Source organism: Grammomys surdaster, unplaced genomic scaffold (genome assembly GCF_004785775.1).
Source record: "Grammomys surdaster isolate TR1022 unplaced genomic scaffold, NIH_TR_1.0 126219, whole genome shotgun sequence".
Lineage (NCBI taxonomy): Eukaryota > Metazoa > Chordata > Mammalia > Rodentia > Muridae > Grammomys > Grammomys surdaster.
In genome coordinates, this window is record NW_021621022.1 from 3,400,146 (window position 1) to 3,415,831 (window position 15,686).

At 43.6% G+C, this 15,686-nt stretch overlaps 1 protein-coding gene across 1 annotated transcript in view; it reads right to left on the reverse strand.

Moving 5' to 3' along the window:
* Msra (methionine sulfoxide reductase A) overlaps positions 1-15,686 on the reverse strand; it is a 316,146-nt gene that overhangs the window by 188,495 nt on the left and 111,965 nt on the right. The gene's annotated exons all lie outside the window — the stretch shown is intronic.

Sequence of the window (15,686 nt, forward strand, 5' to 3'; positions counted from 1 at the left end):
GCTGGCAGAGATGGAATGAGCCTAGAGGTTAGGGCTTCCAGCATACACTTGTTCTCAAGACCTCCAAAGAGAGAACTCCAGAAAATGCTCCATCTGAACATGTTTGATAATATCCCTGGCAATTTTCAAGTACAAGTATTTACCAGAAAATATATAGGAGGAACAGCTAAATCATGACATTCAGCATCTTTGTGACTTAAGGGTCATACTAGGTCTACTAAACCCTGGCAAAGGGCAACAAGGACACAGTCTGGGTGAGTGTCAGAGGATCTGAGCCACAGAGCCATCTGGTCCAGGTATAATGAGGTATGACATTAGATTGTGATGGGACCATGTCACAGGAGGCCTAAAGTTCCTATCTAAACTGTGGGCTTCTCAGCACCCTCTGCAGTATTGCCTGGGTGATGTAGGTCCCATGAGTTTGTGAGGCTCCTTTTAGTTTATAGGATTCCATCAGTTCATCTCAAGGGTTTCCATTGGTTTGCAAGTACTAAAAATCAGAGAGAAGGAAAGAGGCCAGCCCAGGGTGGAGACAGCCAGCCAGCAGGCTCAGCAGCATCCTGTGGCTTTCAGGCACTATTGGACACAATCATCAGAGATATGACATAAGGTCCAAGGTGACCCTGCCATGCTCACTCAGATAGGTAAGCTCCCTGGTTGCTGTATCCTAGTAAACTCATGGAGGCCAAGCCTTTGCTCTGTGGGTAGCCCTGGCCTATCTCTTAATCTTGACCAGTGAATTTGGAACGTCACTTTCACCCATCCCAAGAGTCCAAAATGCCTTCCTTTAACCCACTAACCCTACCTGTAAGAATTTAACTCAAAAGAAAATGGAGGTGGGAAAAAAGAGGATATACTTAGCAGAATGTAAAGTTCTACTTGTCATAAGGAGATTTCACAATATATTTAGAAATTACGTTCACGACTTTATCAAATGCAGCTGTTTCCTCTGGACTGGACATGACCATTGCCATCTTGAGTCAGAGCAGCTGTGATCAACAGCACACTACCATCAAGAGATCATGAGATCATACCCTTCCTTCATGAAGGAATTGGGGAGGCTTAGGAGCCGTCAAGAGATCTTCATGGGGTTCCCCCCTCCCTGGGTTATGTTAGATGGAAACAATGGAGTGATTCTCGTAGTGCCACTGCCTAAAAGTTTCCCAAGGAGCTCTCAGGAGGCACCTTTTCATGAGACCTCCATGCTGTTGGTGGGACTTTGGGAAACATAGTTAATCTATGCTTCTGTGAGTGGGTCCAGTAGAGGCATTGGGTCACCAAGCTAGACTTGGATGAAGTCCTTTCTTGGCTTTTGTTGCCCTCTCTATCTGGGCTCAACAGATGTGACAGCAATGTATTTGAGCACTACTTAGAGCAATGAAGAAATATGAGAAAACGTGTGCTTTCCTGGCAAGAAGAATCAGTTTTTGCTACACCATTCTGGGGACTACAAGGACAACAGATTGAAATGCAGATACTGAAAGTGAAAACTGAATGTGAGCTGTGTTTCTTTTCTGCAATTCTGCCTTTGCCACTGTTAGGTTCTTTTCTTATTTTCTATGATGAAAATGCTTCAGATTTTAAAAACCCACAAAACCATAGACTTCTCTGTACACTTCCTTCTTTAACAATTGGCTTCCCGGGCAGGCCAAGGTCTATAGCTTACGTGAAGTTCACAAGAGAAGGTGTGTCTCCTGTGACATCATGGTGGCATAGGAAATGAGTCCAAACCTGACTGCCTTAAGAACAGGCCACCACCCTGCCACCTCTTGGGCTTGCTTCTCCTTACTCCTGTCCTACCCACATGTATGGTATGGTGTCCCCAAATCTAGCTCAGTTCACCTCCTGTGTCCTCCTAATCACACACCCCTCCCTTTAACGTGCAAATTGCCCTTGTCTCAGTACCCTTGACCTCCCTGTCTGACCTCTAATGACTTCCTTTCTGTATTCCAGACCCATTCATTCTTCCCAAAGTAACTAGAGCTCTCTTTCAACAAGAAAAAAAAAAATCTAAATTACATGACATAAACTCCTAAGTACCTGCCTGTATCCATCACAACTGTTGCTTTTACAACCCCATCTGAGCAATCAGTTTCAGGGAAGAATTGTTCATTTGGCTCAGTCTCATAGTCTAGGTCTGTCATAGTGAGAAGGCAAGATGGAACAGAGCACCCTCCAGGAAGCAGAGGACTGTGTTTGTGGACTCTTTCCCTTCTCCTCCTTTATTCCACCAGGGCCCCCATGCTACATGGCAATGCCACTCACACTCAAGGAAGGTTCCACACCCCTTTTGTTAATGGAATAACCCTCATGGACACACCCAGAGGCATGCTTTATCAACCTTCTAGGAAAGTCTTAATGCAATCAAGTTGACAGTCAAGATTAACTACATTTCTCCCATCTCCGCTGGCTCCCCATTACTCTGAAGCTAGAGTCAATGCTTTTGCTGACCTTTAAGCTCTATAAGGGATGGCTCCAAAGTCTCTTCTCCCTCTACTACAGATACCTCTGCCTTGACCACTAAGGGTTGCACTAAACATTCCTGTTACTACATGGACAAAGACAAACTCTCCCAGGGACTGGTAAGGAGGTCAGTGGCCATATCTTACTTCTTACCACCCCATGATGCCAGCATGTAGTGACACAAAGGTGTTCACTAAGTATTTGTTAAGCTAATAAATGAAGTAAATAACTTTTAAAAGTCTCTTCACACCAATATGAAAGATGTATCTTATTTGATCCAGTGAATTGACACACATACACTCACAGACACACCCATACTATTCTATTACTTAATGGGCAACAGTCTAAGAAACAGATTATTAAACACTTTTCTGTGTGTTTACACAAACTAAGCTGGCCAAGACATCACTAACTTTGCAATGAAATCTTAGTGGGACACCATCAACTATAGCCTGTTGTGACTCAAACATTGTTGTGACATATGATCAAATTGATCATATCTGTCCGTGTGAATGCATGTGTGAGTACATGTGGAGACCAGGGGACAGCCTCAGCTGTCAATCCTCAATTCCCACTTGCCATGTTTTTTGAGACATCCTCTTTCACTGGTCCTGAAGTCACCAATTAGGTTAGGCTGGCTGGCCAGTGCCCAGGGATCTACCTGCACCTGACTCCCCAGCACTAGAAGGGCAAGCACACACTCCCACGCCCAGCTTGTCTAAGTGTGCTCAGGTCTTCATGTATGCAAGGCAAGTACTTCAACAACTAAGCCACTTGGCCAAGCCTATAACATATTTTTTTTAAAAAAATATAAAGGCCATGTTTTCCTCATAATAAAGTTGAACATTTAAAATAACCACTCAGAAACAGTACCCCAGTGGAGTGGCCTAGATAGCAGGGAGTAATGTCTCACCCTCATATGTTGAGGCTTCCTTCCTAGCTCCTTATCTCTTTCCCTCTGGGGAGATGCAATGCTGATGGAAGTAGCCATGAAAATGTTGCATGCTGGACAGGAAGGAGGAAGTCTGTGCTGTCCTCTCCCCTATTTTCTCCTTTATTCCAGAGCCTGAGACCCACATATAATCATTTCTATCAGGTGATTTTGCATTTTCTTCTGGAATAGAAATCATTGAGTCTTAGGTCAGCCCTGTGGCAGTATATGCAACATTAGCAAGCAAGAGCTAGGACAGGCTAGCGATGACAGGCTGGGCTCTGGAAGATCACCTGACCACGACCCTCCCCCATGTCCTGGCTCTATGATCTTGATATATCACTAACCTGTGTGAGACTTTGTTTCCTCGTTTGAACTACTTCATGGGTGGCTTTGAGAATTACATAGGTATGTAAAGCCTGACATACTGCAAATATTGCACAATTGTAACCTGTGTAGGAGATTTCTATCAAAAAAAGAAAAAACAAGATTTAAGTCAGGAAACAGTGTCCTCTTCCTTCTCTTCTTCTTCCTCTTCCTCCTCTTCCTCCCCCTCTTCTTGCTCTTCTTCCTTTCCCTCCTCCTCCACATCCATGCTCATAGCAGACATCACTAATCACTCAGCATTCTCTCATCCCTAAATGTAACCTCATAACTCTTTCTCATTATAAGAGCTCAGAGAGTCAGTTACCATTCAGAGACAACGTAGAAAAAAATCATCTGTCATTCCTGCCCTCAGTGAAACAGAAAGGTAGGACCAAAAAAGTTGTTGTTTTCCTTCTCACCAATCAGTTGCAGCAATAACTGACCAAATACCATGCAGTAGTGCCCACTCATTCATGGGGGATGGAATCCAAGTCGATGCTTCCAACTTTGGACAGTACCAACCTTCTATATACTGTTTTTCTCTATCTGACTGGCAGCCTTGCTACATAATACCAGAGTTAACCTGTCCTTCTGTGTTTGCTTGTGGGTTTTTGAGGGGGAAGATAATTGTTTTGCTCTGTTTTCCTTTTTTCCTGGGGCCTCCTTTGAATCATTATTCATAAATTCTAGGGCCATGATTAAGTAAAATAAGGATTACTTTAACACAAGTACCTCAGTACTGCAAACATCAATCTGCTAGCCAAGATGGCTGCTAAGAGGCTAATGTATGGGAAGCCAGACAAAGGGATGATCCATATCCTAGGTAAGGCAGAGTATAATGGTACAATATTTCATCATGCCCCTCACAATAATACACAGCTTAAAACTGTTTAGCTTGATGACTTCTAGAATTTTTTGTTTTATTGTTTTGGATTATAGATCCCAGGTCAATAACAACTGAAAAATCAAAATTTCAGATAAGAAACAATACAGTATACAGCTTTAGAGTAAGAAGGGGGGGGGGGGGGGGCATGTGAGGAATATGAGTCCATTAAAACCCAGACATGACAGCACATGGGAGGTAGAGGCAGAAGGATCCGGAGTCCAATGTCACTCTCAGCTATGTAGAGAATCTGAGGCTAGCCTGGGCTATAGGAGACCCTGTCTCAACAAACAAACAAAATCCAGCAATAAAGGATTTGTTCCTGAAAGCTAAAAGAACATTGCCCATTGAAACTCTGCTACGGCAGCATATCTAAGGTAGCTGGAGAGCCCAGAATGAGATATCCTTTAAACATATTATGTTGCTTAACAGTTTGGGGGTGGCACAGGTGTCTGTAGTTTATACTTCAAAATCAGTGGTGTGACTCACAACAGAAACAAGCTAGCTCACCAAACAGAACAACACTGTATTAACTGAATCTTCACTATTGATTCCTGCAGGGAAGGACAGGAGGGGTGACAGGCAGAGACATCTGTGGCCCAGTCACAGCAGGGTAGAGGCCTCCAATCTGGCTGGCTGAGCACATGTCCCTGCCCCTGCTCCCTGCTCAGTGGGGGCCCTTCCAAAGCCATGTGTGCAGCCCATGGTGATGATGTGTCCTCTGTCAAGGGTATATGAGGATGGGGGTGGATTTTCATCTATTCTGAAAGCCTCTCAGTTGAGGAACACAAAGGTTAATGTAAGCAAGGGTTGGAGTTAACTCTGCCAGGCATTTTTGAAAGGGGCTCAGGGGACATGTTCAAGGTTTTAGAAGAAGGCACTGATGCTACTATATTTTGTTCTATGAAAGTCTAAGATGCTACAAATATTATGGCAGTTTCCTTTCTTGAACAAAGGACAGCAAATTGCCTAATAGCAGGTCTGCAATAATTCAGATCACCACCAAGCCCTAGGCTGCCTGACTTGTACTCAAATTATGATGGTTAAAATCTGTATCATATGGATGAAGAGGGTGGCAAGTGGCAGGGAAATGGAAGGCCAGAGAGCAGACTCCAATCCTCAGGCTTCTCCTGAGCCCAGGCTCCTCCTGACTGACTAGTCAATGGGATATTGCCCAGTTAGAGAGCCTAAGAACAATGGCTGCTGTCCTGGAAGTCCTGCTCAGCCACTGGAACTCAGAGTCACCACAATGTGGGAAGAGTTTTGGACCCAACTATGCCTGCAACAAGAAGTTGTCACAAAGTACTAACCTTACTTCAGCCCACAGACACTGAAGAAAGGGGGTCTGAAAGCCGAAAGCAGGATACAAGCTTAGCATTTATGCCTCCATTTTGTGTCTTCTCTTCTGCCAGCTATTTGCCTTCAAATCAAATTCATGTTCAACCCTACAACAGGCATTTGGATCATGTAGTAGTTGCCTCTGAACTAGTAATATAAGGCTGATTTGCCTCAACTTTACCTAACTTCTCTTACCCTTCTTCAGGACTGGAGACACTGAGTGAGATATTTTCAAGATCCCAGGAACTCTGGTTCTTGTGGGCAGGTCACCCCATGACAGGATTTTCACCACTAAGTGGTAACAATCACCCCATGATGAGTGACCTAAGGTAGCCACATATGCAGGAGCAGTCATCTAATGTAGAGAACTGAATGAGTAGATTGAGCACCATCCCTAGAACCATAGGGTCCTCAAAGAACCAGATCCAAAATAATGACCACATCATTGTTTACCAAGATGGCCAGACTGAACACAATTGACTCCATCCATTTTGTTTCTTCCTCAAGCACTTGACAGTATTCTCAAACACAAGGTTGGGAATACCAGCCCTCTGCTTCTCAGTGTGGCCACACCTAGTGAGAAACCCCTTTCTTTATGCTTCTAGCCCTTCAAAGTGGTGAATAGTAGAAACTATTTTGCTGGGACAACACTCTCACCCCAACAAAATATCCTGATAAAAGCAATTGTGGAGGGGATTGATTTGGCTTATAATTCCAGACTGCTGGCAATTTCTTGAGACAGCTAGCTACATCATATCTACAGTTGTGAGGGTTAACGTTATGTTTTAAGTTTATATTACTGTGAGATCTATAAAACAAAATGCCTCTAACCTGTAAGTCCCAGTTGCTCAAGGACAAACAACTTCCTGAAATGCCGGGGCCTGTTGTTTGTATAAAGCAGCAAGCCACATGTTCTCACTGCTGTAAACAAGGTTGATTGCCCTAACTGCACAGGATGTGCTTGATCACACATAGACAGAAGGTATGTAGACAGGAAGTACATCAGGATGTATGCTTGCTATTGGACAAAGGCAGGACACCCCACAGCCTTGTGGGGTTTGCCTTTATAAGCACCTGACTAATGTATTCATTGTCGTTATCTGGGAATTCCAGGTATGGACCTGGCCAGGTATAGTCTTGTCCAGAATTTAATAGAACTTGCTTCAAATTTGGCAAAAAAAAAAAAAAAAAAGTGGGAGTGGTTTTATTCTCACCTGATAGAATTAATACAGCCAGGAGCCAAGAAAAATAGATGCTTCTGCTTGTTTGTTTGCTGGTTAGTACTCAGCTAGCTTTCTTCACTCTTACATGGTCAAGGGCACTCAGCCCATGAAATGATGCTGCTCACAATGGGCTAGGTCTTCCCACTTCCATTATCAATCAAGACAAGCCCCCATAGACATGCCCGAATGACAATCTTATCCAGGTGAGTCCTTCCTCAATTGAGAGTCCCTTCTCAAGTGAGTCTAGGCTGTGTTGAGGTGACAGTTAAAATATGACCCCCAATGACGAACATTCTCACTGGGCCTTCGATGGAAAGAAAAGTCTATTGACCTTCCAAAACAAGAGTCTCCCAATCGCTTCCCTTAACTCTTTACCACTCCTTCTTTGGATCACACATTCAAAGCATCTGGTAGAAGTATGCGTCCCATGTATCTTCCAAGATCTAATTTTGGACCAGCCATCTTCAGTGGAGGGCTGTCTCCAGCACACTGATCAGACCCTGACTTGAGTCTCCTGCATATCATCAAGGACAGTTTGTATGTCACTCAGATGTAGGGCAGGGATGCTGGGGAAGAAGAGAGAATGGTCGCATGCCCATGGAGTCTTATCTGCTTTTGGCCATTCTGTTTTTACAGTTTGGGGATACAGCATTTGGATGAAGGTTACTAACAACAGCAACAAAACTAAGGTATGACATTCTAAGATAGAAGGTTATATAATCATCTCTAAAGTATTATCATATGTGTTTTTTCCTATGGCATCAGGAAGTGAAGAGTAGGAATAAGAGAGTAGGTTACAAGACCCCTGCTAAGTAAGGAAAAGATAAAGATACAAACAAATGGCAATAGGACAGTGACTGCTGCCATGTGCTAGATTACGTGGGATTTTAGTCAACTAAAAATAAAAGGGAAAATTTTTAAATCAGTATTAAAAAAAAAATCAAAATGTTTTCTTCTGGGCTCGATCTGGTATATGGCTCCAGAGAAGGCAGCAGGCTTCTCTGTATGAAAATCACCAGCAGGCTACTGTGCTGCCTGCCCCTCCTGTCAGGATTAAGCAAGCCCTTCTTCTCTATGATCTAGGCACCATGAACTCAGTCTTGCCCTGAGGGATGAGAGCTCAGCTGCTCAGAGACTTGCAATGGAAGCAGCTGTGTGGCCAGGTTATTTGTTTCTGTCTGATGGGGGCTGAGACATTGCTCTGGACGGGAGCGGGGCTGATGAGTTCATTAGTTCATAAACTGAAGAGACAGACGTGTGCAGGAAGGATGAGGAAGGTTGACACGGGGGATGGGGAGCAGATCGGCCCTGGCATGGTGCAGCGGAAGCACCCATCCTCTAGCCAAGCAAACTGGGAAGCTTATGGGTTGCTGGTTCTCTGCCAGCTCTGTGCTTCATGTCAGTGACACAAAGAGAAAGATGAAGTGTCTTCCCTGTCATCACCCTTCAACAGTGAGCACAGCCATCCCCCTCCTCGGGATTGTTGGTCATATTCATGCACCCCAGCTTTTGCACCAGAGCAGGCTGGTGCTTTTAAAGCTCCCTGCTCTGCTGCATTCCCCAGGGCACCTGAGTTCCCAGGCTTGCCACATCACCCCAGGAAATGCATTTCATCATCATGCCTTTCATTTGGAGCATTTCATGTTGGTGATACTTTTAATAGTCACCACACTAAAGCACCCCAGCTGACTTCTGCACTTGGAAATGCATATATTGTAGGTTGGACATTTCCTGACTTCAAGAAATCTCCCTCCATTAACACAAGAAATTCCTACTGGCTACCAAAATCAGAGTTGGGGGGATAGTTCAGTTAGTAAAGGACCTGCCATCCAAGTATGAGGATCTGAGTTCAGATGGCCAGCATTTACATAAAGAAAGCCAAGCATGGCTGCACTCATCTGTAACACCAGTGCGGGGAGGGAGGACAGGCGATCCTCGAAACACAAAGGCCAGCCAATCTAGTCAATCAGTGAATGGCAGGTTCTGTGACAGACCGTGTCTCAAATGGCAACAGGAAAAGCAATAGAGGAACAAACTTAGGTCAACCTCTAGCTTCTACATGCACATGTACACACATACTATACATACACGTATATATCCAAATTACATACATTTGAAAAACATAATATTGAAAGTATAAACTGCATTTAAAATAAAACTACTTTATGGATTAAGATCTGTGTTTCAGCCTGAAGGATTCAGTGATGTCCTTGTAAATGGAACTGTTGAAAATGCCAGCATACAGAAGTAAGTCAAGACCAGTCCCTTCCACACTAACATGTCTCTGTGTTTTATGGCTTCTAAAGCACAATGTAGATTTTAATATGCATGGTAAACATATCTTTCAGAAGACAGCAGAATCAAACTTCTAATATTGTTTTTTAAAATATAAGAGTGGCAGGCGCTGAGCTTTCCTGGTCCACACTGCTTGATGGCCTCGGTAGATGGCTGACACATAGCTGCTCACTTTCTCCCTGGTATTTGTTGGGGAGATCAGTTTGAGCATATTAAAATAACAGCCTCACAGCACAGTCAAGTCCTTGGAATGTAATTAAGGTGCATAGACCTCAGAGGCATCTTCTCAGCCAATCACCAGCCATATTATTTCCTTGGAGCCTACCCCAGTGCTTCCTGTACCCACTGAAGTCAGCTGCCACTAACAGTTGCACACAACACTGTGCAAAGCAAGCAGTTCACAGCTCACTGACATCCCAGAGCACTCTGCTGATCTTTTCTTTCTTCTCTGTGAGCCTGTCAGCAGCCCAAGCAGGTAGCTACACTCTCCCTTGATGACACATGGGCTTCATGGAGGTGGTACATGGTGCTATCAGCTGTCAGTCAGCAGCTGAGCAGGAGTGGCTGGGTGACTCCCTGCCCCCACTCCCTTCCTCTCTGACAGTGATAAATGGTCAGCCTGGTACTCAGCTGAGCCAGAGGGGCCCCATCTTCCCCATGCAATCTGTTCCGGCGGATATTCTCCTTCCCTACAGCATCTCTGGCAGTATCAGGCAGCATTATACTTAGGTCTGGGCCAGAGAGGGCCTGGTTGGCTCTGTGGCTGATATTCTCCCATAGAAAAGGAATTTTGACATTATTTTGTGCTTGGAAGCACAAGCTATAGTGGTACAAACCTCACAGTAAACTCATCTCTGTTCATTCTCCTTTCACACAGGGAATAAAGCAGGCAGAGCTAAAAATATGTGATTTTAAGACAGACAAATTGTGGTGGTCTGAACACAGTGATGGCTTTGTACAGGATGGCCTCTGTTAAAAAAAGAGGTGCCCAGCTTCTGAAGTCATTGTCTGTTTCCAGAGATCATAAAGGAAGAAAAGATCCTAAGGATAAAGGGGTGGGGCACTGGCAAGGTTCAGCACAGACTGGATCTGCAAGATAAGATACTGTTCCTTTGCTTATGGATAAGTATTAAATGCAGGGTTCACATAGAAAAAAGAGAATCAGTGATATTCTTTTGTAGAAAAAAAAATCCTGTGGAATAAGAAGGCATCCTCATATGGAAAAAGGGAGAAGTATAGGAGAGTATTATGACACACTGAGGTTTGCATAAAAAAACAACACACAACACACGTACACACTCACATCATGCAACAAACCATCCTATTACTTTTGAGCTCTGTTCTTGGTGATATATTTCCTTTTTGAAAATACAAATACCAAACATTTCAACTGTTCACAGTCACCACCATCGTAAACACCATGAAGCCCAGGAGCCTTTCCCTAAGCTGAAGGCTGTTGAACTACTCAGGGCTCAGACTGTATCCACTATTGTGACAAAGTCCCCAGATGACCCCACCTGAATCACAAAAGCAATTCTGAAAACCACTTTAAAATGGCATGGGGTTAAGAGAACCCTAAGAAACCTCAAAAAAAAAAAAAAGAAGGGTGCTATGTTTCCCCTTAAAAACTGTTGTGTGGTCTCCAGAGCATGTTTAAATCAAGGAAATATTTTTAAAACACCTCCAAATTCTAGACAGGACTTGGAGATGATTAAAAGTAAAACTGGAAATGTCTCTCTTTTATTTTAGGGGAGGACAGAGGGAGGACGTGGTACTTGTTTGAATTACTTCTCTGCCCGGCTACCTCTCCCTTTTCATCTTTTCCATTTTTGTCGCCTCTGTTATTTTCCTCTACATCATAGGGACACATTTCTTAGAAGTCTGGTGATTTTTAAAATCTGTTTGAACATCTCATACTTCCATCAAAAATAAGTTTTATGATGAAGCCATCAACTGAACAATATGTCAATAAAATGTTTTAAAACTCCAGGCCATCAAGATGGCTCAGTGGGTAAGAGTGCTTGCTGGGTAAGCCTGGCACCTGAGTTCAATCCCTAGAACCTTTGTAAGTGTAAAAGAAGAAAACCAAATCCACAAAGTTGTTCTCTGATCTCTACATGTGAACCATGGAACAGGCACCCACAAGTCCCTCTCTACCCACTCCCAACATACACATACATATACATACACACACAGAGACACAGACAAACATACACACAGATTATATATATATGAGAAACACATATGCAGAGAAAGAGAGAGGGGGAGGGAAGGAGGGAGGGAAAGGGAGGGAGGGAGAGAAAGAGAGAGAGAAAGAGAGAGAGAGAGAGAGAGAGAGAGAGAGAGAGAGAGAGAGAGAGAGAGAGATCTTTAGAATCAAGTCTTCCTGGAGACAGAGCACCTTTGAATTGGCTGTACCGAAGATGGTGTCTAAGGACCTGACCTTCTGAGATAACGGTGCATTCACAGCTAATTAAGGGAAGTTGGATAATTCAGGCTGTGTCCACACTGAGAAACATGATAAACAGAAATCTCCAACCCTGGCTTTAGAAGTGACACAAAAAGGCCTTCTGTGATTATTTTTACTTGTCTTTCTATGCTAATAAGAACATCTAAGCACTGCACACATGGATCTTGGCATCTAAATTCATGAAGGGACAGAGTTGAGGGCAAAATGCTGAGTGTCTATTATCTTCCTTGTGTGTATGCTCAAGCAAAAGCTTGCAGATTCTGGTGATAGGTCACTTCTGGGGAAATGGCCTAATGACTGGTTGAGCCGCTGCTGAATGGAATGGGAGCAATTTTTACAAATACAGGACTCAGGAAGGACGAAAGCAGAAGCGCCTTCCATAGAGTCTACACTGGGGCCAAACTGAGGTCGTCTCTGCAGGGAGCAACTGCTTCCATATAGATATGCCTGAAGGGGGTCCAAAGTGGATCAAGGGCTTTGGGAAAGCCTGATTTAGACCCCACAGCCCCAGAAATGGAGCAGATAACTCTGACCTGTCAAATGTCACTTACAAAGAGAATTAGGACAGAGCCTGCAGAAGATCTGATTTTGAGTAAAGTTATACCTTGATAGGTCTGCCAGGTTCTTAGTGCTAAGAGTAAATTACAGTAATCGGTGTTTTCTGTCACGTACCTATCTGCAAAGACTGACAGCTCAGAATGTAAACTACTGTGAGAAATGCCTCTGGGAAGCAGCCAAGGGAATGCAGGCAAGTCCCCAACTTAAAAATGAGTTTCACTGAAAGTAAGTTTATAAGGCAGATGCCTGAGACCCAGAACCCATTTCCCACAAACATGTTGGCATATATGGTGGTAAGCCACCCGACGTGGGCCTACTTGGCCTGTAATGAGTTTTCAATATAACTATGTGGCCTCTATATTTTTGCAGTGAGAGAATACACTTTCCTGCATAGCATCAAGAAAACACCCTCCATACTGATAACTTACTTCCCCAAGCTGCCCAACTACTAACCTGAAATAAATCTCATGCCATTGGGAACAGATTCCCTCCCAGCTTAGGGCAGAAACCACTTGTTTTAAAACAACTATCATTTGAATCTAACACACATTTCTAATTCCAAGGCCCAGCTCCATATTAGGATATGAAGCTAATGGCTCACCCAGAAAGCTGGAACCCAGGTGCCAGCCAGGTTGTGGTGTCATCTGAAAACTCGGTGTTGGTGGGGCTTGGTAAGTTTAAGGATAGACGATTCCCCAGTTCCAAGTGCATAGCCATGACTTCTCTGCTCTGCTGTCAAGAGGTGGGGTTTGGATTCCTTTCCCTTGAGTATGGCCTAGGCTTAGTAGTGTGTCTTTGTTGGATCGAACACAACTGGAGGGATGGAAGGGAGGTCAGCTCTCAGCACAAGTAGTACCTGACATCTGTCTTAAGTGCTCTTTTGTTCTCTCCTGGGTGGCTTATGGCAGGAGGCATCTGTTACCATGGGATGATGAGGCAGCACTGTGAGAAAGCCCATGTGACAAGACACTAAGGCCCAAGAAAGGTCGAATGAGTGAAACTGACAAGATGAAGACCGTTTGACACACAGCAGCCTCCTGAGGGACTCTGACCTGGGGAATCCAGCTAGACCACACTCGGATTCCTAGCCTCAAAACACCATGAGACGATAGGAGATTGTTGTTTTAAGCTGTGAGTTTTGGAATTGCTTATTATCCAGAAATATGAAAGTAAAATAGTAATATGATCTAATGAAGAAAACAATGTGATTTTTTTTTCTGAAAAGGAACTAATTAAGCCAAAAAAGCAAACCACTTTTTATAAAGTTAATTTCCATAGGGGCAGGGGGGAAACATTTCCAGTCTAACTGATTCACAAATCAGCGCCTGGAACACACGCCACTTCTAAGTTGGAGACACTGGCTATGTGATTTATTTTCTCCACAGATGTGCCCCATCACCGCTTCCATGTGTTAGCATTGCTAAAGCAGGCTTTTCTGAACCAACAAAGTCTAGGGGTGGTGCAGGAAATATCCAAGCCCAGCTTTTAGCATTTTCACGATAATTTTGGCAATTTTTATTCATTTGTGTCATCCAGGGGATTGTTAGTGCCTTTTCCTGCTGCTTTGTTTGGGGAAGTTCTGTCTCTGCTTTGCGGGGCTTAGAAAAACAATGAAGAAAAAATGTTTTCCCAGAATTCCCAGAGAAGCAAAACTTAAATTCATGCCAAAGGCCTCACTACAATAGAGAGAATCTTCTGGATTTTGGTGGAGTTTTGCTTGGTTGGTTGGTTATGTAGTTGAATTTGAGAGCTTTCTTTCCCCCTTTGTTTATATGAAAGTATAAAGACGGTTAGGTTGCTTTCACTTGTGTGAAACATTAACAGATCCTTTTTTGTCTCTTATGTAAAGGGAATAAAAATCAGGTCTGGAAACTTTAATTGTGGTTGACACTGGGAGCAGTTGTCAGGTGGATGCACAGCGGTATCTCCCACTCTTCATGCAACTGAGGACAAAAAAAAAAATCACAGTCTCAACTCAACTCAAAGGGTGGCTAACCAGTCTCATGTCCATAATATGACTATAATAAAAGAGTCGCTTTTGGGGCTGAGGTCCCTTGCCATGGTACACTGAGGGTGGGGGGTGGGGGGTGGGGAGAACTAAGGGAGGATAAGCTGGGGAAAAGTGGGCTTGCCTCAGCAGGAACTCTTCAAAAGATATTCAACTTTTCTTCCTCAGGGGACAGTATATACACTATGCCTGTGCAGTTGGAATCCAGGTCAAGGCCCTAGGGAAGCTGCAGAAGCTCTGGGCACAGCTGTGAGCAAGAGAAGTTGTAGACCTGGATAGCACAGAGGCCATGGCCTCCCCTGGAATGATTCTCACAAGGCTAAGTTTAAGATAGGAACTACATTCTGGAACCATGGCTGAGCAGGTCATGCTGGATGTCTCACACACATGCTTGCTTTGACTCCATAAGAAATGTGTCAGGAGAGACCCGTTCCAACAATGTTCCCTGGTTCCCTCTCCCAAGAACACTCTACACTGGGATCATGTGAAATGAACAATATCAAAACAATCCCTGTGTTTATCTCAGAGCTTATACAGAGGGGTATAAAGGGAGCAAGCAGCAACAAACCAAACTCTCCCACACCTCAAGAGATGAAGGTTACCCAAGTAACACAAAAACTTAGAAAGTTTGACATAGATTTTGACATAGAAACTTCATGCTCATTTATTTTTCCTGGAAAGTTCTGGATACATTTAAATAACAGAGTTCATCAGTCCTATGTAAACTACTTCATGAAAGAGAGAAGGCACAGTTTTCCTAAGCCTTTAAGACCTGCCTGACCATGATGTCAAAACTGAAAAAACAAACACAAAACAAAAAAAATCTAAAGAATTATAGACACATCCTTGTGAGAATAAACACAAAAACCCTTTAAGAATACTGAATGCAGAAAGATAGCAAAAGGCTAGGAATTATGGCCCAGTGAATTGACCCAAGAACTAGTCATTTTGACATTCAGAAAGCCCAGTAATAGTAATACATATGATAGATTAAACATGAGGGTGGGGTGGGGGGAGGGAGGCGATAGTTTCCTGCTGAAAGACTACATTTCCCAGCTTCCCTTGCAGACTACAGAAGTCATTTCTGTCCCTATAGGGGGTCATATATCATCTTCCTCTATAAGCACTTTGGCCATCAGCAGCATACATGA